The sequence below is a fragment of the Rhinolophus hipposideros genome (genome assembly GCF_964194185.1).
Source record: "Rhinolophus hipposideros genome assembly, chromosome: 6".
In the NCBI taxonomy this organism is placed as follows: Eukaryota; Metazoa; Chordata; class Mammalia; order Chiroptera; family Rhinolophidae; genus Rhinolophus; species Rhinolophus hipposideros.
In genome coordinates, this window is record NC_138052.1 from 49,421,141 (window position 1) to 49,445,693 (window position 24,553).

At 38.7% G+C, this 24,553-nt stretch overlaps 1 protein-coding gene across 1 annotated transcript in view; it reads left to right on the top strand.

The window, feature by feature from the left end:
- Window positions 1–5,675: 5,675 nt before the first annotated feature.
- CDCA7 (cell division cycle associated 7) overlaps window positions 5,676–24,553 on the top strand; it is a 31,449-nt gene continuing 12,571 nt past the window's right edge. The window contains exon 1 of the mRNA XM_081051497.1: window positions 5,676–5,807. The gene's annotated coding sequence lies outside the window, so the exon portion shown is untranslated. The remainder of the gene's footprint in view (window positions 5,808–24,553) is intronic.

The following is a 24,553-nucleotide window of genomic DNA, read 5'->3' on the forward strand; positions in this document are numbered from 1 at the left end:
ACTTACTAGAGAGAGCTTTCTATCTCCTCAGCCCCGTGGATCCTTTTCATATCTCACAAGGCTCTGAAGGAATCACACCACTTATCCACGACAGGCCCAGTTTGCTGTCTGCACTCCTAATTCTAGCCAGGCATGTTCAAGGGAGAACCAACAAATCTTAGCACAATTCCATATCACTGCCACTGAAACAGATCTCTGAGCTCTTGTTTTATTAGACGTGAGTGCTGACAGTTTCATCTTTGGGAGTAAGATGAGGCCCTAAACTTTGATCCGTCTCTTAGGAGCTGTATCGTGTTGGATACACTTTCCCCATCTATAAAATGGGTACAAGGGTACTGACTTCACAGGAGAGTGTTGAGTATTAGGGATGAGTGTAAAACTTCAAACAAAGTGCCTGGCAAGAGCCAACATTCAACACGTGGTAGCCGTTCTTATACTTCGTCTCTGTAGGTAAAATGGCCATTTCCACCACCTCCTACCATAAGTATGAACATCTTTGAAAGGCAGGGCCTCCTTCTGCACAGCCTTGTCAGTGAATAGGAACCAGCCTGCACTCCTTTGATGTTGAAATCATGAAGATGCATGTCCCTCTTAAGAGAATACTATACAGAATACTGTTATATATAATCTATACACTTGTATGTCTTACATACAGATACATACTAGATACCTAAAGTATATATTCAGTTCAGCTGCTAATGGTGATTTAGCAGCTGATGAAATGTTCATGTAAATCATGTTACTCCTAATCCCTGAGTAATTCTGCTCTTGTCCTGTTTACCCTTCTAATGTACTAACCACCTATATTCTTAGAGAGATTCTCCCTCTCTAAATAATTAAATTGAGAAAATACTTCTTGAGCAATGTTCATTTTCAGATACTTCAAAACTTCTGAATCTTATTTTTTTTTAAACAATTCCCTTCTAAGTCTGTATTTCTCAAACTCTCAAGGCTAAATAAAGCCAGAGGTCTCTCAAACCAGACTACCTCAGCTAGAATTCCAGTCACCATTTCAAACTGTGTCAGGTACTTAACCCATTGATTCAGTTTCCTCAACGGTATAGTACCTGTCCTGTCTAATAAGGTAAAGTGCACAGAATGGTGAAAGCCCAGCATACAGTAAGTAGCTATCATTATATATGGCCAATATTATAAAAGTGAAATAGACTCCACGAACATTTGCAATTCCGTCAGTCCATCACAATGGCAAACTGCCTACATGTGTGATTGTTTCAAATGACAACCATTGTCAGAAAATCATTAAATGTGCATATAATTGTCAGAGCTAAGAGAACACAAGATACATAGACAGTCTCTAGAGTAATTTCTGCATGACAGATGTTTCTGGAAGTTGAGTGGCAGAACATTATTTCTCTCCCATGGAGAAACTTGGTTTGGGGGTTTCCAATAAACTGCACTATTAACTAGTTGGCTCTGCCACAAGTCAAGTTCAGTCATCTCAGATGTGTTTGAATGCTGAGTCCCTTATTATTTGTTTCATCCCTGGCTTCCTCTCCTTTATTCTGGCATCCCCCAGTAGATGTCCCGATGCATGTGGAAGGACTTGAGGAAGACCAGCAGAAGCATACCCCACAAGGGGACACATCAAAACTCTCCTCTGACCATTAGCTAGAAACTGGCTGAGCTGATTGAAGGGCGCAGTTTCTCAGACATTCTTTGTTCCTCCTGCCCCCGTGTGCGATCACTCAAAACAAGGACGTCTGTGTGCGAGCACCAATGACCATTCTGTTACCAGGTTTAAGCAATACCACTGAGGATCCTTTCCTTTTTAAGCCTATGTTGTCTACAAACCCAACTCCCAAGGATACTGAGGATGTGCTTCAAAGATACTCATTTGAATTTTTACTTCCAGAGTGAAATGCCCCTGACCTAATTACTACTATTACTCTGAGCCAGAAAAGACAGGTTGCTTTATTTGGTGATTGAGAGGAAAAAACCCAAGCCAGAAAGACCTCTTGACTTTTCATATCAACAAATCAGAAGAAAATAACCATACTCCTCTGAAAAAAAAAACATTAGAGATCAGCAGAAATATTTGGTGATGGGCTACATGCAACATGGAAGCATTTTTGTCTAAGTTTAAACTTCCAGAGCTCTGAGAATCACATCGTTGGTTGTGACAGGTTGGAGGTTATAAAGGAGGAGTTTTTGTTTGTTTTTCATTTTTTTTTAAAAAAACATATACTATTGGGTTCATTTAGCCACGATTTTTTTTTAAAGATTTTATTGGGGAAGGGGAACAGGACTTTATTGGGGAACAGTGTGTACTTCCAGGCCTTTTGTCCAAGTCAAGTTGTCCTTTCAATCTTAGTTGTGGAGGGTGCCATTCAGCTTCAAGTTGCTGTCCTTTCAGTCTTAGTTGTGGAGGGCGCAGCTCAGCTCCAGGTCCAGTTGCCATTTTCTAGTTGCAGGGGGCACAGCCCACCATCCCTTGTGGGAGTCAAGGAATCAAACACAACCTTGTGGTTGAGAGCCCACTGGTCCATGTAGGAATCGAACCTGCAGCCTTCGGAGTCAGGAGCACGAAGCTCCACCCACCTGAACCACCGGGCCGGCCCGAGGAGTTTTAATATGTCTAAAGTTAATAACAGTCTGTGGAGATTATATTTAACCATGTGGAAACATCTTGATGTGGAAAAACAGAATAGGCCCAATGTTAGACCCAGCTGGAAAATTCCAGAACAATTTAGCTGAAGACCACAGGGGCAGTCCAATGTCCATTTGCCTCTCTTCTGTAAATTACCAGGGTAGTTGATTTTTCCCAAGTGACTTTATGGCCTTCTCTGAATATCCAGACTCACAAAGAATTTGATTTTCCTTTCTCAAAAGTCCTATAATGCTTATGGTCTTATATATACATTCTAACACTTGATTTTAATACAGACTATGTAATAAAATGTTAAAATAATCTAATTGTTTCTGTAGATTCATCTTTTCTCATTATACAGTAGCCTCATCAGGGTCATTGATAAATCCTTGGAACATCTAGTAACTCCACAAAATTAATAGGCACAGAGCAACTGGCACTATCAGTTTGACTGACAGGACAATGAATTCAGATAACACCAGTGTTCAGATGTCTCACCAGGTCAGCCTACTCTTTCTTACCACATGTCAAAAGGCAAACAAAACGTATGCTTCATAAAACAAAATACACTTAAATATTTAGATATTTATGCATTATTCAGATATGGTAGCCAGGTGACCTGGTTTATAATACCAGCTCTGCAAATTATCTGTGTGATCTTGGGCAAATTACTTCACCTCTCTGTATTATAGTCATTAGTTCAGTGAGTCACTCATTTAACAAGTCTTTCATTATTATTTTCTGTGCAGAATGTGGTGCTAGAAAGGAATACAAAGGTGAATATGGTTTTCTCAAATCTATCTTCCAACACATTATTGAGGTTTTCATTTCTGCAATTTTATTTATTTTGTAAAACTTTTCCTTTTGTTCTTTGAATATTCCTTCTTCATTGCACTCTGTTCTTGTTTAATATCTTCTCATCTCTCTTGGATATTAATGTCATTTTTAAAAAGTGTTTATTTTTCCCTGCAGAGTCTCTTTTTGCCAAGTTGCTTTTTCTCTATTTTTTGTTTGTTTGTTTGTTTTCTGTCTCTGTCTTTCATATTACATGCTTTCTTCAAATGTCATCTTTTACAGTGAGGGAGAAAAGCTAATTGGAAGATCTGAATACATGAATGTAGCTTGTCAACTGTGACCTCACCATAGAGCAGTGGCTTTCAAAATGTTTTGACCGAGTAAACAGTAAGAAATGCACTGTACATAATAACCAAATGTGTGTGTCTTAAAAGTTTCACAATATTGCAGCAATACTTCATTATATGTGATACATTCTCATAGTTCCTGTTTCATGGATACAACCTACTAAATTGATTTCATGGTGCAGTACTGGGTTTTCACCATAGACTGAAAAGCACTGGTAGAGGTGATCTAGTTTTCTTGGGGAATCCTGGGTCAGCCTTCTCTCTTGGAATTACCAAACAAGTACCCAGTAGATACTTGTCCCTTTCCCTGTTTGGAGAGCTCATGTTTGGTGGCCTAACCTCTGGGAGCCAAATAGGGGTACAAGCTGGGGACCTCCTTTGACATGTGAATTGTCATTAATCACCTGTTGTTAGGTGGAGTCCCTCACTTCAGAGGCCCTTTGTATTACCCTCTGCAGATGATAAACCCCCAGTCTCAGGGGACAGCCACTGAGTGGCTGCAGTGGGGGAGGGCCGCAGGGCTCCTGCTCCTTACACTGAATTTCAATCACTCCTCTTTGTAGCTCACCTCTACCCCTGTTCAGAAAGGAATATGATGTTGCCAATTCCTGAGTCTTTTGGAAATTCTGCCCTGTGTAGGGGTTCAGAATGAGTCACCCCAAGATGTGCCTTTGTGGTATGTGGATTATTTTGAGGTAAAGGTAACCAAGACCGTGTGGACTCAAGAGAAACTTCTGCCCACTCACTCCCTTTAACAACCTGGAAGAATTTGAATTAGGGGCCTTGGCCATAATAAAAGATTATCAGAGCTAATCTACCTGTATGGCGGGGCCAACTACTGATTACTGAATATGTGCTCTCCCTGCAATTGCCTTTGAAGCCCCAAGGTGCCTGACTCATCCCTCGTTCAGAATGTCTCATACACCACCTTTTCCCTTTCTGTCTCTGAACCTCTTGTGCATGTGGGCTCTCTGACCCTCTCATGTACGTAGAGTTCCCATACACATCTAATTATATTTGGTCATTTTCCCTTGCCAAGCTGTCTTATATCTATTTGACTGTTAGATCAGCCAGAAGAACCTGGAGGGGAGAGGAAAGTTTCTTCCTCCCCCACAACTGTAAATGGGTCTGTTTCTTTGGGTTACTCACTGTTGGTTAAGGAATCCATTTTCCCCAAATGATTACCACTCCATTCTCTATTTTCCAGCGTCTAAAATGTTCTTGCATTTGTTTCCTCTCTAACTTCTTTGATCTTGTGTTTTTGTTTTAAAAACAAACACAAACATAAAGAAAACCCCTGTTACTGTGAATTTGGTGAGGTTTGGAAAGGGAGCACAGCTAATTGCTGGCATTAAAACCAACATTTTAAACCAGTCTTTATATACAATTTCACATTTCCTTTAACATTTTTTCAATTTAATATTATGACATAATCATTTCCCTGTGTAATTAAAAACTTAATGAACATTTTAATTGCTGCTTATATGGCACTGTCCTTTCTTAATTTATCCCATCATGGACACTGGGCTTGTTTCTAACTTTTATCAGTTATAAATAATACTGTAATGAACAGTAAGTATATGAAACTATGTCCTCATTTCAGATTATTTCTTTAGGATAGATTTCCAGAAGGGGAAATATGTGAAAAAAGGGGGAGGGGGAGAAAGATAGATGAAATAACAAGCAAATCCTCACAAGAGGAGGTCTATGCCAGAGATCCTCAAACTTTAATTGCCTCAGAACAGCCTGGAAAGCTTGTTACAATAGCCTGCAGGGCCCATCTCCAGAGTGAATGACTCATTAGGACTGGGGTGGAGACTGGTGAGAATTTGCATTTTTAATGAATTCCAAGGCCTCAGCTAAAGCTTTGGGTCAGGAAGCACACTTGGAGAACAGTGATCTAAATCGCAGACAGAGAAATAGTCTTGAACAAAAGAAGGAGGGAAGTTAAGAATAGATGAAACTGCAGAGTTGTTTGTTAAGTGGAACCTAGGCGAGAAATTGCATCTTTATTTCCACCTGAAGTAGGAGATGGACTCCTCAGCCGAAACAAGAAGGTAAGAGCAGAGGGAACAGTGTGACGAAAAAGGTGAATGGCTTGGGTAAGCCTCAGTGGGATTTAATGAAGGAACTGACCTGGAACCCTATAAAGTTACTGGCGGTATTGAGAATCTAGCTTAAATTCGACATCATAAATTTAGAATGATACTAGCCTTCATTGTCGTATGACCTTTACAACAGTGCTCAGCTGCCGGGGAAGGCTTAAAGGGTGAATAGGGCAGCACCACAATGGATGAAGGAGCTGAGGTTGGTGGTGAGAGAGTGGTTGAAGCAATGGACCTCCAGGTCTAGGCTAGAGATGGAAGCACCAGAGAACAAGAAAGAGCAGTCAAAAGGACAGCAGGTTTTGATAAAAATAGAAAGCAGGCCTTGTGGAAGAAATGCAAGTGAAAAAGCTGGATATAGAACTGGAAATTGATCTTGAGTCATACTATCACAGTTGACCATTCTGCAAATGGAGGTGTTCTAAGGTGGGAGAAGAATTAGGAGAGCGTTAGAATCAGATTGAGGGAGTCGGAAGGTGAGCGGTTAGATGAGTCATTTGCATGGGCACTAACATTCCTGAGGATTTGTCATTACAAATCTTGGTAAGTGAGAGCAGGGCAAGGGAATGGTGGAATTGAAAGCAGAGGTGGTGGGAGCCTCAAAAGGCTTTTGCATCGAAGTTAAAGTCTAGTGAACTGAAGTCAGCCAAGGAGAGCTAGGAGAATCCATACACCATCTTCTCATTTATAGTAAGTAGGTGCAGTGTGAGAAGCAAATGGGTGTCGTCTGGAGACTCTGGAGTTGGCCAAGTGGTGGTGATGAGGGGGCCAGGCCTGACAGGAGTTGCATGTGCTGAAAGCTGCTTTAACAGTCACTCCAACAGACTGAAGGGTCCCAGGAGTTCTCAGAAAAGCCTGAGCTCTACAGGGTTGCTTTTGGTACACAGGAAACCTAGACATCTCAGCCAGGACGAAGACTCACAGGAGAATGTTGATGTACTGCTGTGACCATTTGTTCACGACTTCGTTCATTCCTAGCAAGCTGGAGTTGGGTGGCTGCCCGTCCTCCTCTGTTTGCCTGGGATCACCAGCGTTCTCAGTGCCCCAGGCAACCACTAACAATTTGTCAGTCTGTACTCAAAAATGGTATTCCCTGCCATCCTGCTAGGCATCAGGAATAACAAGTCCCTGTTCTCAAAGATCTTAATGACTGGGGTGAGGACAGTCTAGGGCAGGGGTGTCCAAACTTTTTTCAACGTTTTTCACCAAGGGCCATATGCGTTAAAATACACAAACAGCCGGGTCACTCACTCGGGTGAAGTACGTATTGCCTCACCTGGTTTATTTAAGTAAACTATATTTTTGGAATTTGCTTTGGGCCAATTAACAATGGATCATGGGCCTCAGTGGGCCCTGCGGGCTGCAGTTTGGTCACCCCTGGTCTAGGGGACCCTCTTCTTGATGGGGGCTTGGAAAAGGAACCCTAAATGTCGCTGTAAGAAATGTCCAAATCTGAAGAGAATTTTTATAAGTTTATTTGAGCCAAACTAATGACATACCCTAGAAAGCAAGATCTCAAAAGCTCTGGGAAATAGCAGTTTTGCAGCTTTTTATGCATTTGAAATAAAGGAGGGAATGTAAGGAATATTCTACATAGGTGGAAGAAAGCAAAGTAGGGATTGGATTACTGCATAGTTAACAAGATTAAGTGCTCGGGTTGAGAGGTTATGGTTTGTTTCAAAGGTGTGTTAACCTTGATGCACAGAAACAATGGGCAGGGCTTGCTTAAGGCAAAGATAAACTTTTTACTGAAATTTATATGCCTGGGGCATGGCTACCCACCATGACCTATTCAGTTAGGAATTTATGATCAGAGGTTACTTTCCATAGAGCTTCTGTTTTCATCCACACTATTAAAGTCTGGAAAGTAAGATAGAAAATGCCCTCTCAGAGGACATTAGTTTGTGAGAAGGCAAAAGATCTTTGAAACAGTTATTTCCCAGCAAGGAAGTCCTCAAAATGCAAATCACTTAAGACAAAGAGTATCTAGTGTTTCTCATTGGCTGCTATTTCTGGCATACTTCCTGAAAAATGGAGTTAGCCTAGGGCTAAGGACAGGTAGCTGAGAGGCAGAGTGACACATTCATTCCTTGCTGGGCTCTAGTCTGTGGGGTTCACTGCAAAGACTGGATGGAGCCTTTGCAGTTAAGTTCTAGGGTGGTCCAGCTTGCAGGGAGAGGATATAAACACAATGAGCTTGGGTGTCATTTACCCTCTCTGCCTCTGGAATTATCAGCCTTTTAAAAAAAATTATTTATTTTCCAATTGCAGTTGACATACAATATTATATTAGTTTCAGGTTTACAACAGAGTGATTAGACATTTATATCCCTTACATAGTGTTCACCCCAGTAAGTCTAGTACTCATCTGATACCATACGTAGTTATTACAATATTATTGACTATATTCCCTATGCTGTACTTTATATTCCCGTGACTGTTTTTATCACAGGCAATTTGTATTTCTTAATCCCTTTTAACTTTTTCAATATAATTTAGGAAGTGGCTGGAGTGTCCAGAGAGCTGATGGTGGTTTAGAATAGATCGATGCAGTGAAGATGGAGAGAAGTGGATGGATGTGTGACATACTTGTGGAAGTAGAATTAGCAGTATTTGATAACAGACTGGATATGAGATGTAAGGGACAGAGGAATCAAGAATAATACTTGGGTTCTTGGCTTGAGAAACTGGGTAAATGATAATGGTATTTACTGAGGTGGAAAGATTGGGAGATGATTCTGAGGAAGGAATCGAGACCCATTATTGATATATTCAAAATGTCATCAAGTAGCTAGCTGCTTTACCGTAGGAGTTAGAAGTTCAGAGGAAACGTCTTGGCTGGAGATAAAATATTGGGTGTAATAGAATGTAATAGAAGCACTGCTCATGGGTTCATATTACCTTTTCCTCAAAACAAGTCTGAAAAAGTCACATCTGTGCTAATTTAAGAACATGTCGTCCCTCATGCCATCTTTCAGTTAATCCCCACATTCCACGGGCAATCAATCACTGTTGTGCTTTCTATTGCCATAGTTTCATTTTGCCTGTTGAAATATTGTACTTTCATCATCATCTAGTTCAAAATATTTTTTTCCATTGTGATTTTTTTTCTTTGACTCATGGATTATTTAGATGTGTGCTGTTTAATTTCCAAATATTTGAGGCTTTTCCAGATACCTTTTTTTGTAATAGTTGAAATGAGTTTATTCATTTAGATGGCTAAGGCTTTAAGGTTTTATTTGTCCTTGATAAACAATTTTTAAGGAGATTGCAGGGGGTGCTACTTGGGTAAAGGAATCTTTTCAGCCACTTGTGTTTTTAAAATGCTTTCTTTCCCAGTTTTTGTTCTTTGGTTTGCTTAGTCTCAGGTAGTTACATTTCTGATTATCTGTTAGGAAGGCCTTAAAGTTGCCGAGGAGGTTTTTTCAAAAACCCTATTAATGTTCTAATTGTGCCAAATTTCTGATCACAGAGTTATTAAGTTCTTTGAAATATTTGTCAGGTTTTAGGCAGGAGAAACAGTAAAGAATTTGAAAGCACCTGCTCAGATGGCCAAAGTTTAGCATTCTTTTAGAGAGAAGCTTCTGCTTATTAATCAAAGAATGCATCTCATTGTCCCAGAGAGGTTTGGAATCCTCTCTTTATGCAATCTTTTTCTTATGACAACATAACTGGCAGAGACAATAAAAGAGCCACTGTAACTAAATAAGTACTCACCAATCAGGGGAACCGCTGTGGAGCAGCTCACCTCTCCCCCACCACCACTTCTTATAAGCATGAGCTAGAAATAGTCTCCCTTTTCCAGATACCTTAATGTTATTGATTTCTAATTTAATTCTCTTGTCATCAGGGAACATACTATGTACAATGGCAATTTCTTTTGAAATTTGAGATTTATTTCATGATCTAGAATAAAGTATCTTGTTGAATGTTCCATTTCTACTTGAAAAGAACGTGTATTCTGCCACTGTACAGTTATTGGATGAAATGTTTAATAAATGTTGATCAATTAGGTAATGTTGTTTGATGGTGTTTTTCAAATTCTTTATGTTTGTGTGTGTGTTTTGTAATTCTATAAATTTTTGAGATGGGGTGTTAAAAATCTTCAACTGTGATTATAAATTTCTCTATTTCTCCCTTTAGTTTTAGCAGATTTTTCTTAATGTTTTTTGAAGTTCTGCCATTAGGTTCATATACATTTAGGATTGATATATAATCCTGGTAAAATAATCCCTTTATCATTATAAAGTATTCCTCTTTATCTCTGGTAATTCACCCAGTTTTGAAGTCTAATTTGTCTCATATTAACATAGCCACTTCTAAAGTGGGTCTCTTTTAGATACTGTATAGTTAGATCTTCCTATTTTTATTCAGCTTGACAATCCCAGCCTTTTAATTGGGGTGTTAGGTTCATTTACATTTGATGTAATTATTGCTATGTTAAATTCAGTTCTACTATTTTATTGTTTGTTTTCTGTCTCAACTGTTCTTTGTCCTCTGTTACTCTTTTCCATCCTTCTGTTTGGTAAATCAAATATTTTTCAGTATTCAATTTTTTTCCTCTGTTCGCTTTTTAACTCTGGCAACTTGAGCCAATAAGACTGCAGATTTCTGCTTGAATTCTAGCTACCCCATGCTGCCCAGACATGGAGACATCTGTATAAATGTGGATCTCTCAGTGTGTACGCTTCCCTTCTTTTAAGGCTTGAAGTTGTCTCCAGTGTCTGTCTGCTTTTGGCCCCTTTCCAGTGTCTTAAGTAGTTGTTTGGTTACATTTTGTCCAGACTTTCTCATTGTCATCTGTGGGAAAGTTATTCTAGTACTCTGCCATTATCCACATCATAACTCGGCTCTCTTTAAATCCTTTAAAAATCTTATATCAAGGAAACAGCCTCAGTCTGACATTAACATTAGACACTTTTTGTTTTATCCAAGAGAGAACAGGTCTCAGACTTTGGAAGACAATAACACCTAATGAGAATTTAATAATCATGTTTTATATATTTTATCCATCTATTATTTTATTGGTGGCTAATTATATTGCTTTTCCCGTAGAGACCATGTAAACATGAAACAATCTTTTCAATGTGAAGAAAACTAATAAGAACCAATAGTTCAAGGGTTATACATACAGTTATGGCAAAACATGAGACAACAGTGCTGGGATGACTGAAGTTAGAGAAATGCTGTTAAGTAACATCCTTTCTCTGACCATCAGGCAGTGGCGAATGGCAGTCTAGAGTTAGGAAGAGAAGTCAAGATAGGAAATAGAGATTAGAGAATTCAAAGGTTTAAGACCTTCTGTCCAGTGCCATTGTTAGAATCGGGTTTTATAACTTTAATGTAAAAGTTGTTGAGAATACAGCCATTCTAAGAAGTTCTATCTTTGGATCCCTGAGATGTTTTTATCCTTATAGGTTGTTAAGTTTTGTAAGAATCAATATAACATGTTCAATTCCATTTCTCAGTTATGTTTTCTATTTGATTTTTGCTTTTATTTCCAACCATTGTGAAGGTAGCTTTAAAATACCTCTGTAAGTTCATTTGTTTGAATGTCTCTGATGAAACTTCAATTTCAGGAATATCTATTGTTACCTTTCTTTTTTCTACATTGATCTCGATCCTGAGGAGAGTTATAAAATTTTCTTTTAAGTCATCTGACTCTAGTCCTGGATCAGGTCAATATCACCTGAAAAGTAACACTTTTGTTATCCAAAGAATATAAAGAAAATAAACCCCCAGGAAGACAGCATTGACTAGAGATTAGAAGAAGGGACTGTCAGGATGATAATCCAATTTAATCAGCTACCCTTTTTCTAAACTCTGCTACTAGTCCTTTCTACCCTAGCTTTTCAAGGGTTGGTATGACAACCCGGTGCAAATACTTATTTATATAATGAAGACACAATTTTATTTTCTTAAGTGACTAGGTTTCAGTCCGTCCACCGGGGAGTAACTGGTACTTTGATCTATTTTAAAGGATGGGACTGAATAAAAACTTCCCGATAATTCAGTTAAGGGCCTGGTATCACAGACATGTGTTCTTCTGTCTTTTTTGGCTGATAGTATGCTGAAACTGAATTACACTAACACAGATTTTGGAATACTTAAATAACATACTTTTGATCAGAAGTCAGTGGTCATTTGTATTATATTCTGTATATAATGTATTTTTTTTATTGTTTTTAAGATTTTTCTCATCTTTGCTTTTACTGAAGACATCACAGATGTGGTTTTCTTTGTATTTATCCTGCTTGGGGTTCACTGAGCTTCTTGAATCTATAAATTTGGGAACTTTTCATCCATTATTCCTTCAAATGTTTTTTTCTGCCACGTTCTCTCCCTGCTTTCCTTCTAGAACTCCCATTACTCATAGGATATAATTTTTCAATTATCCCATAGGTCACTAAGTCCCTGTTCTATTCTTTTTCTTTTTTTCTCCCCAATCTTTTTTCCTCTCTGTTCTTCAGACTGAATAATTTCTAATCATGTATCTTTATGTTTACTTATTCTTACATCATCTCGAATCTGCTGTTAAGCCTATCTATTAGATGTTTTATTTAGCTTATTTTATTTTTCAGCTCTAGAATATATATAATTTTGATTGCTGTCTCTCATTTGTTTTTCAATTACAAGATATTTTCCTTTATGTCCTTGAGCATAATCATAATAGTTGTTTTACAATCTTTGGTAACTTCAACATCTGGGGAATCTTGAGGTCAGTCTGCACTGATTGCCTGTGAGTCATATTTTCCCCCCATGTCTAATGATTTTGGATTTTATTCAAGACATTATAAATAAGCATTGTAGAAATTCTGAATTCTGTTCTGTTCTTCCCAAGAGTCTTGACTGTTTGTTTTAACAGGATGTTAACTAAGCCTGCTTCAAACTCCAAACTCAGACAACCCTGCAGTTGACAGCAGCCAAACTCTCTGCTTAGTTCTTTCAGCCATGGGTGAACTTCTTGGATCTCTCCCTCACATGTATAGTTTAGGAATCAGGCAAAGATTTGGGCAGAATTATGTGAAGAACTTGAGGCTACCCTCGATTGACCCTCTTCCTTCTGAGATTTTCCCTTGGTTTCCAGCTGTTGTGGCCACTTCAGACTCTGGCTCTTCAAACCAGTAAGGCTACAAATTTCTACTGGAGTTTATCCAACTTGTCTGGCACCAACTAAGGACTGCCTTCAGGTGAAAAGTCATAAAAATGAGAAACTCACACAGAATTATTCCCTTCTTTCAACTCTACAGTTACTGCTTGCTTTTGTTCACTCTCTAGTGCCTTCAGGCAACTGACTTTTATATTTTGACCAAGAGCATTGGTCCTGTAGGAGCTTCTACACCATTATTGGAGCAGAACCTCACAAGCGCATTTTTTTTTCTTATGATATTTGATTTGTCTCTGTTTTTGCAAAAAAACTTAATTGGCCTGCTTTAGGGACAGTATCTTTATTTTAAACCTTTACTTTATAGGTAACTTCCATATTTGTATGCTTAACAGCTATATTTGTATTTAAACTTTAGATTTTTAATGTAAATATAGATTCACATGCAGTTGTAAAAAATAATAGAGACCCCATGTACTCTTTACCCAGATTCACCCAATGGAAACTTCTTGCAAAATTATAATACGAGGTGTGATCAAATTATTTTTTAAATAGAAAAAAAATATTACAGTAAAAGACACATTGCCATTATTCCCTCTCAAAATACTCCCCCTCACTTCAAACACACTTATCCCATCATTCTTGCCACTCTCTGAAGCAGTTCTAGAAGTCCTCTTTCGTGAGTGTCTTTAGTTGTGCTGTCGTGGCTGCCTCCGTGTCCTGAATCATTTTGACTTTGGGGAAGAGACAGAAGTCGCACGATACCAGATCCAGTAAATAAGGTGGATGAGGACACACCGTAATGTTTGTATTTGACAGAAATCGCCGTATACCAGAAGTGATGTGTGACATGGAGCCTTGTCATGATGGAGGATGACTTACGGCACACTTTAAAACACACCTTCTCTCAACCGTAGCTCACACCTGACTGATTGCATCTAACAAGTTGAAAGTTGTCACACTCTATTATTAAGGTTCGATGCGCTGCTTCCCTTATTGAAGATCTCTGCCCGCGCCTTTCCACTGGATATTCACTTTATTTTGTGATCACAATGGGAAAGCCTCTGTGTCACACATCGCTTCTGGTACAGCAATTTCTGTCAAATAAAAACATTATGTTGTGTCCTTATCCACCTTATTCACCAGATCTGGCACCATGCGACTGGCTCTTCTCCGAAGTCAAAATGACCATGAACATTTTGAATCAATTCAGGACATCGAGGCAGCCACGACAGCATAATTAAAGACACTCACAAAACAGGACTTCCAGAACTGCTTCAAAAAGCACCAAGAACGATGGGATAAGTGTGTTGAAGTGAGGGGGGAGTATTTTGAGGAGGATTAATGGCAATGTGTCTTTCACTGTAAAAGATTTTTTAATTTAAACATTCACCATATTTTTTATCATATAAAAATTATTATAATATTACAATCAGGATACTGGTATTGATACAGTTAAGATACAGAACATTTCCATCACCACAAAGATTCCTCATATTGCCTTTATATAGCCACACCTACTTCCCTTCTGCTCTCATCCCCTCCTTACCCCTGACCACCATTAATCTGTTCTTTATATTTACAGTTTTGTTACTTCAAAATGTTATATAAATGGAATCATACAGCATGTAACCTTTTGGGATTGGCTTTTTTTCACTCAGCATAATTCTTATAAATTCATCCAGGTTGTATGTATCAGTAGTTTGTTCCTTTTTATTACTGAGTAGTATTCCAAGGTGTGGCTATACCACAGGTTGTTTAACAATTCAGCCATTAAAAGACATCTGATATCAACTATGCTAGGAAGGAAGGGAGGAAGAGAGGAAAGGAAAGAAAGAAGGAAGGACATCTAGATTTTCTCCAGTTTTTCACTATTATGTATAGTTGCTATGAAAATTCATGTACAGGTTTTTGTACGAACAAAAGTCTTCATTTCTCTGGAATACATGCCCAGGAGTACAACTGCTGGGCCATATGGTATCTGTATGTTTTGCTTCTTAGGAGACTGCCAAATCATTTACCAGAATGGCTGTATCATTTTATATTCCCACTAGCAATACATGAGTGACCCAGTTTCTCTCCGTGTTCACCATCATTTTGTCGGACCACTAATTTTTTATTTTAATCATTCTGACAGGTGTATAGTGATAATCTCACTGTGGTTTTAATTTTATTTCCTAATAGCTAATGATATAAAACATCTTTTCATGTGCTTATTTATCATATGTATATCTTTTTCTGTGAAATGTCTCTTCATGTGTTTTGCACATGTTCAGATTAGATTGTTTGCTTTTTTACTGTTGAGTTTTAAGAGTTATTTATATATTTTAGATACCAGTCTTTTCTCAAGTATGCAGTTTATAAATAGTTTCTCCCAAACCGCCTTAATTAATTAAGCTTGTCTTAACTCTTTAAATGTTTGGTAGAATCTCCAAGGAAACCATGTGAGCCTGGATATGTCTTTCATGGGGAGTTTTAAAATTAACGCATTTGAGTTCATTAATAGAGGTGACCAGAGCCTGGGGGTGGGAGGTGGGGGCAAGGGAGAAGGGAATGGGGAATTATTATTTAATGGGTACAGAGTTAGTTTGGGATGGTGAAAAAGTTCTGGAAATGGAGAGTGGTGATAGTTGGCACAACATTTTGAATGTATCTAACAACACTGAATTGTACACTTAAAAATGGTTAAAGTGGTAATTTACGTGTATTTTACCACAATAAAAACAACAACAACAAAAAGCAGCCCACCAGAAATCTTAATTCCAAAAGGACTCATGGGGTCAGGTAAAAGGTGGTGGGGGTGAGAAAAAGTACCACACCCTCACTCCAGCCTCCCCCAGATTTCCAGAGAGGAAAAAAATGACTGTTGGAAATGTGGAATTATTAATAGCCCATCATAACTCACAACTCCTTTTCATTATAACAGTGTTTAATAATTACAACTTCAAAAAAATCTAAATTAAAACATTTTTCACTATCATGGCATATAATCTGTATAGCCACAAACATGTACTCTCACTTCATGGGCTGTCAGAGAGAAATGAGAAGACACCATCCAGAACTGTCCTCTAGCCCAGGGAGACAGAGATCCAGCCTTAGGAGGACTGGCATTGCCATCCGTGGTGAGTGCCACCTAGCGTGAAAGGAAATGACTCTGATAGGAGACTCAGGCTAAATGAAGTATCTCCTGGAACACTTATTTATGGACTTTTGGCCCAAAAGGATGTTTTGGAGTGGGACACAATGATTCCGCTCAAATGGTGTCCAGAGGGGCCTGGTGAAACTTGTCTCTCCTGGGTTGTAAGTCAGAATGGGGCTACTCCCTTTGGATTTAATGAAAGAATTGTAAAAGTGGGAGTCGTGGGGAGGCCTTCCCTGTCTCAGCAAGACCAGCATCTACAGCTACAAGTCTCAGCAAACATCTGCGTTAGTGACTGAGGGGGTGATGCAGTGGTGTAAGTATTCATAGCAAGACACTCTGCTTATGAGGACCACCAAGGCTGGGAGCAGAAAAGAGACACTGGCAGGTGCAACAGGGATGCTTTGATGGTAACAAAGGAGATTACAGGAGGTTCTTGGGCTAGAATTTGAAAAGCCTAAGGAGTTTGGGTTGTATCCTGAAGGCAATAGGGTTTTCAGCAAAGGAACAGTAACATAAAATTTGTATTTTAGAAAAATCACTCTGGCAGCAGAGGAAGAATGTCCAGGAAGTGGGCGAGAAAGCTAGATGCTAGGGAAACAGTTTGGAAGCTATTCCATCTATCTAGACAAGAAATGATGAGGGCCTAAATTAATATTGTTCAGGTGGGATTAGGGGGGTGAGCATAAAACTGGATAAAAGAGATATTTAGGAGGTCAGGGAGAGCAAGAATAACCAGTGGGAGAGGAGTGTAAAATGATAGGATTAAAAAAGATTTAGAGTGCTGTCATCCAAAGGAAGAGAATCTCATTGGAATCCTCAGAAACAAGCCAAAGAACCATTACATTCACAACGTTAACAGAAGTTTGGATACATATGTTTTGGAAACTAAAACCCATGACTCCAATAATCAAAATAAGTTAGAAGTAAAAGTACAACATTGGTCTCCAGTTGAAATTACTAGCGTAATAACAAAGTATAACAAAGACCTCATGTGAGTGTACTTGCTCTGTCTGGAGATATTCACTACGTGCTCACTGCTATACTAACATATATTAACATAAGGCAGGGAAACGGGTTCTGGTTTCCTTCGGGCAAGGTTCATAGTAAGCTGAGCTCATCTTACAATTACTTCAATTCTCAGAAATTTATTTTTTAAATTTCTCATTCATTTAATAGATACATATATACTTAATAATATACTTTAATGCTTTCATATATTTCAATATGTATTTAAGTGGTATAATAAATATTTAATAAATATCTAAGGACTATATCAGCAATGTTGATGGTTGTTAAAGGTACCACGTATTCCGTAGATTGTAGAAAGACAAGAAAGGATTGGAGCAGAACTAGAGATGGGGTAGATAATTGCCAGGAGGTTGTGATCTCTAAGACTGAGAAGCACCTTTAGTATTGGCCGATGGCATCATCTCTAGATCCAGTAGCTAGACAGAATTTTAGGAGCTTTTTTGTTTTATAATTAGGAATAGGAATATGAATATGAGCTTATGATTAGAAAAGTGACATCTGAATCATGTTAGTTTAGGACATCTTTGGAACTGCAGAGTGGGAAAAGTTATGTGCTTATCAGGCTCAGTAATAGTATCTTGAATGTGTGAAAACACCAGCAAATTGTGATAAGTAAAGTATGATAATGCAATACTTAGAACAAACACTAATAAAAATATACAAAGAGATACACTAAAAAATATTATAAATAAATCAAAATGGAATTCAAAAATATATTCAAGTAACCCATAGGAAGGCAGAGAAAATAAAACAAAGAAACAAAAAGCCAAAAGAAAATGAAAATTAAATGGCAGATTCAAGCCCTACTAATAGCCAAAATGTATTGGGCACTTACTATTTGCCAGACATGCACTCATTTAATCCTCACGCCAATCCTATGAGGCAGACTTGGATTATCACCTCCATTATAAATAAGAAAATAAAACTGTGACAGAGATTAACTTGCCCAAGGGCATAAAACATGGTGGCAAAGCTACTATTCCACCTCAGGCGGAGTCCACACTCTTGACCATTATACTGAGCCAGTCAGCATCTGAACACGCTGCCCCAGCTGCTTAAGCGCCACATTTAGTATCACATGACAATGCTCCCCTGCCCCCAGTCACTGATTGAAACCTGACATAGGGTCTGCTGATCCACGATACCTTGGTGGCTCCATATACACAGACACAGGATGAACTGAAGCTAATCGTTTTCTCTCTCGGATTAATCTCTTGTTAACACTAAGAGATAATGCTGGTCCATGCTAAGACTGAAGGCAGAAGGAGTCAATGTGAGTCAATGTTACGGGGAATTTAATGTTATTAGGAAGTTATTAGGACAGTAAAAAGGAGAATTATCCAAAACTTGGAAAAATTAGAAACTAAAAACTGACCGTTTGGGCTGCTATAACAAATATGCCATAGATTGGGTGGCTTAAACATTCATTTCTCACGGTTCTAGAGGCTGGGACGTCCATGATCAAGGTGCCAGGAGATCTGGTGTCTGGTAAGTGCCTGCTTCCTGATTTGCAGATGCCTTTCCTTGTATCGTCACACAGTGGAAAGCAGAGAGGACGTGAGCTCTCCTGTCTCTTACAAGGGCACTAATTCCATTGATGAGGCTCCACCCTCATGACCTAATCACCCTCAAAGCCCCCACCCCCAATACCATCTCGTTGGGGATGTGACATCAATATATGAATTTAGGGGGCACACAAACATTCAGTTCATAGCACTGGCTCCGTCAGTAATGAATACTAGTTGGAAATTGGTAAAGCCCTGTTATTCTAGTTATTGTCTTTCACAGGAAAAGTCTGAAAGATCTAGTCTAGTCTGTCACCAGAGTTGTGATGGCATTCCTATCTCTAGGATCACAGTCTGGTCGCGCTGGTTCTGGTCGAACTCTCCTTTTTCATACTAGAGATTGGAAGCCAATGGGGTATTAGTTTCCTGTGGCTGCCATAAAACATTAAACTTGGTGGCTTCTGAGTAAAACAATAGAAATTTATTCTCACAGTTCTGAGGACCAGAAGTCTGAAATCAAAGTCTTGGCAAGACTGTGCTCTCTCCAGAAGCTCAAGAAGTAATTCTCTTCCTTGCCTCTTCTAAATTCTGGTGGCTGTCTTCATTCCTTGGCTTGTGGCTGCTCACTCCAGTCTCTGCCTCCATCTTCACGTGGCCTTCCCCTCGTCTCTGACTTCTCCTCTTGTGTTTCTTATAAGGACACTTGTCTTTGGGTTTAGCGTCTACTTAAGTAATCCACGATGGTTTCATCTCAAGATCCTTAATTACATCTGCAAAGACCCTTTTTCCAAATAAGGTAACATTTATTTCAAGTTTGGGTATTAGGACAAGGATATGTATTTTGTGGGTGCCATCATTCAACCCACTATAGGTGTCCTGGGTGTGGTATCCCCTGTTTTCCTGAAAGCCTGAGGAAAGGTAAAGTAGAGTAATAAGCTTTCAGGTTTCTGTCAAGGTTTCTTTCGTTTAATGACTTCTGGGATACATGGAATCACAGAGTGAGTGGTAGAGCTGTCTGTATGCTTTATATCTGGAGACTAGGGAAAGCTGCTTTTAAAAACAATTGAGATTAGAATGAGCCATTACTTTTCACAGAGTTACCTTTGGGGATGCCCAGGAAGATAAAATAAAAGAAAAGGCTGAAATTCTGCCTTTTGACCAGTGGAATTGATGGATTACATGGTAATTCTATGTTTAACTTTCTGAGAACTGCTGGTAGATTGGTTTTGAATTCTATAGGTCAATGTGCAGATTAGGCTCTTCCCTGGGGCTCCCTTCGATATCTTGAATTTTGCTCACTCCAGAAATTAACCAATCTACAGACAATCCCTAAGTCTCCTTTTATATAAGTTAAAACTTCCTCTCTCTGCACCAATTCTGTTTCCAAACAGCTGCTTAAAAAGAACAGATCTGAAGAAGAAATCAAAGACCTGGAAACTTCACAACCAGGACAGCTTAGAATAAATTGCTTATGAAAGGAACAGAGATTTTTCACACCTTTCTTTGGTACACCCCACTTGTTTCCAAAGGGGGAGATGATCAAATGAAAAAAACACACCAGAAAGCTCTTGAGTACAAACAAATATCTTGCCATGTGCCTACAAATGGCTGAGCAGAGCCTGCTCAGGGCAGCCCCCAGCATGACTGGGAAATAATTCATAGCTGGCTGCCCCCAACGGCAGGCCCCCACTTTCCCTGACCCCATCTTCTGCTCTTACTCCTTCATCCCCGAATCTTTCATCCTCTCCAGGTCACCCTAACTCACCTCAGCCTCTCTTCCTTTACATTGTTTTTTGTTGTTGTTTTGTTTTTTAGGACAGGGAGCCACTCTTTTGTATTTTCTTCCTGTGGTTCTCAAAATCATTTGTGCTCATTCTAGACACTTTGGAAAGAATAGAAAAATGAAAAGAAACAAAAGAAAAATCACCAATAGCATCCCCGAAAAATTCTCTGTTAACATTTTGCCATGTATCTTTCTGCTCCTTTTTTCCTCTTTGCATTGTATTTTTTAAAGTTATCATTACACGGTTATCATCAAAAAGACAAGAGATAACCAGCGTTGGTGAGATATGGAGGAAAGGGAACAGTTGTGCACTGTTGGAGGGAATATAAATTCGTGCAGCTTCTATGAAAAATATGAAAGTTCCTAAAAAAATTAAAAATAGAACTGCCATATGATGCAGGACTCCTACTTCTGGGTATATATCCAAAGGAAAACAAACTCACTCTCAAAGTGATTTCTGCACTCCTATTTAAAAAAAAAATCTTATCAGGTGCAAGTTTTTAAAAATGTTATGGAAGGAACAATGTTTATCCAGGAAAAATAAAATATTTACTCTTGTTCAAAATGGCCACATTTACATTCATAATTCCATATTCCTTTCTGTAACCAAGTATCAGATGTCAGCAAACTGACCTAAGACACTTAAGACAGCGTTGACATATGGTTGAAAGCAAACATAATAATATAGTATGGAGAGGTTGGACTGCCCTGAACCAGGGTGGTAAGGGGCTGAGCCATCCCACAGCGTGGCTGCAGCAATGGAAGGATGACTTTAGGGTTTTTAGGTTTCTCGCCTGAAAGCGGGCACTGGGGAAGTAAATCTATAATTAGGGGTTATTTAAAAATAGAGATTTGTGACCTGACAGACGGCAATCTGTCTGTATCCGCAAACACAGTGTAAACTTTCCAACCCTTTGTCTCCTGCTGTGTATGGTCTATTGAAGGGTCCCTAGATTACAGAGCTGCTTGGGTTCATGTTACACCGCCTGAGAGGAAGACAGGTGTGTGGGACTTAGAGCAGCACATCTATTGGGATTTGACCTTTCTTTGAAATCACATCTAAAAATAATACATCGTATTATTAGTTGTTGCATTCTTTATTCTAAAACCAATTATCTTGAGTTCAAGTTGTTACACAAGTGCTGAGTATTCAGAACTTCAGGGTCAAGTTTCAAACTTAATAATAGGAAATGGAATTCTTTACGCCAGGTGAATAAAAGCTATGGGACAACACACAGCAATCTGTAAAGTTCTTAATAGCTGAGGAATTCAAAGCTGTTTAACAGAAGACTGGTATTTTAGAATGTTTTGCAGATTTAAAATTTCACCAATCATTTTAGTTGCTAGTATTTACTGAGCACGTTTGTAGTTACAGGCTTCATATCAGATACTGTCTGTATATGTCAGGACTGTGCTTATGAAATGTCATTCCCTATTACTTGTTGCTGTGGCCTGGGCCCCGGTCTTTCTCTACACAGTGCATTTCCATTCATATTCATTTTGTGTCTCATTCAAAACGAATATATGTACCAGCATATGATTAACATAGTGACTTAAAACCATTATGAGGTACCTAAAATTGGAAGATTAATTTGCAGTCCCTATAAAGGGACTGTATATTTAACTACAAATATATATCTTGATTAACAGGACAAATGTTTCAAAATTTTTAAATATTGAAAAAAAACCTTTACTATAAAATGTTTCAGATACAAAAAAAAAACCCACAGGAGAGTAAAAATATAAAAGACACTCATGTGCCCACCACTTACATTTAACTCTTTGCCATATTGCTTCATACCACTTATTATATTTTTAAAGAAAGCATTAACAATAAGAGTCAAAGACCCCCTTCCCCTCTTCCATCTTTCCCTCCTCGGAGGTCACCTCTATCCTATTGTGCTGGTCCATGTTTTTATATTTTCACAACTTATGTATGTTTCGTGTTTTTAAAATTTGCATAGAAACGTTTAAAATTTGCTTTTTCATTCAATATTGTTAAGACTTATCTACACCGATGCAAGTAAGCTATGCCATTCATTTAAACTACTGTTCAAATTCCATGGTATGAATATACCACTGTTCAGGAATGCATTTCCCTGCCGAGGGGCATTTAGGTTGTTTGCAGTATTTTACTGATAACACAGCGCTACTGTGAATGAACCATCCCTCTCTCAGATCTGATTACCTCTACCTTCAAAATAATAAACATCACAAATCTGATCACTTCTTCTTATCCCAGAACTACCCCAGTACAAGCAATCATTTTCTTCTCCAGGGTTTCCTACGTGTTTCTAGCTTTAATTCTTTCTTGCTCCCCTTGAGTTGATAGCCCATGGGTTCAGATTGGGTCTTTCCTTTATCAAAATCCTTCCCATCATACCTGGGATAAAATCTAAAGCTCTTCCCATGACCAGGAAGACCCCACATCATCTGCCCCTTCTTCCTCTCTTTCCCTAGCTCTCTAAAGTCCAGTAGACTGGGCTTCTTCTGGTCACTGCCATTGAGTGCTTTGAGCTGCTTTGAACCAGCTGTTCCCTCTACCCCGAAGCCCGCCATTCTTCATCTTCCTTCCTTTATTTAGGTTACTGACCAGAACACTCTTCAATGAATCTTTTCCTGTTTCTCTTATCTAAATTGGTACCTCTTTTCATTTCCTATCCCCTTATTCTGCTTTTATATTTCTTCTCAGAAGTTATCACTTGAAATTATCTTAATTGTTTACTTCTGCTTCTTCATTAGCATGTATAAATTCTCTGGCCTTTGTGTCCCCAGTACTTAGAACAGTGCCTGGTGCAATCACCAGTCCACAATCCTTGACTGAATGAAGAAATGAGAGAGCACCAGTACAAGACTCATTATGAACATTCTCCAGGACAGTACCTTGAGAACTTTGATGGTGAAGAACAACATGAAATACACATTTTATACAGCGCACACAGAAAAGTGACACAAATGTTTCAGGAAACAATACTCACACTGACTATTATATTGTTATTCTATTTCAAAAAGAAAGAAGAAAATATGCTAGTTGCAACCACCAAATTGATTTCACAATTTGCCAATGGGTTCTAAGCTTCAGTGTGAAAAACTTTGTTATGAGGATATACCTGAAAATGGTTTTGTTTGGGTTTACTAAACATTCACGAATTGCTCTCTGAAGTAAAACCTTTACACTACTAACATTATTGCTGGAATTTCCTCACCTCTTTGGCAACACCTGGTCCTATCAGGCTTTTACATTTTTGTTAGTCTGAAACTGTATATCCTTATTTTAATTTGCATTTGCCTGATTACTAAAAAGACTGATAAACCAGAGATCTGATACTTAAAAAAGTATGTAAACAAAACTATTTCCTAGTGCCCCAGGAAGACTAATAATTTTCCTATCGGAACGTTTCTTGGACAAAGTGACTTAATCTTCCCCTACTTCATGTAATTAACAATTCCAAATTCTCATATATTTAATTTTAGTGGCACAAGGAAAAAAGACTGTGTTCCCAAGAACACAGCACTAGCTACAATTTTAGTTCGTTCACCACTCAGAGTAGTTTATTTGCTCAACAAATATTTATTGAGGGCCCTACTACTGCCAGGAATTTCGCCAGCCAGACCAGCAGCCTCTCCTGGCGCCTACCTTGCAGACCGTGAAGTTCTTTGTCCCTTGCACTGTGTCACTGTGACCATGGGCAGGCGTTTTTAGAAAGGCTGGAAGCCCCCCGACCAAGTCCCTTCCAAGCCTTCCAATCCATTGTTCTCCTGCATTGTTATGTGCTCACAAGTTTTTGTATTCAGTGGTCGGTCCGAAGAGGAACGCAGTATGTTCACGCATGCTCTCTTACTGCAAAGGAATTACTCCAGAGAGAAGAGTTTTGAAGGGGGGAAATGCGAGTGTTTTCATTTCAAGCACTTGTTTCAAATGTAAGATTATAATTAGGGTCTTTTTAAGACAACGCAGTTTATTTTACTTTTTCTTCTAAAAGCCACTCTGTCGTCCTGCTCTTTCCAACAAATTTAAAAAGCCTCCCACTTTATTTCGTTGCAGTGTCAGATTTGAGTGAAAGGGCAATACAAAGCATCTCACATTCATTCTGATTTAGATAATTCTAAATTCGGACGTGAGACAGAATCGCC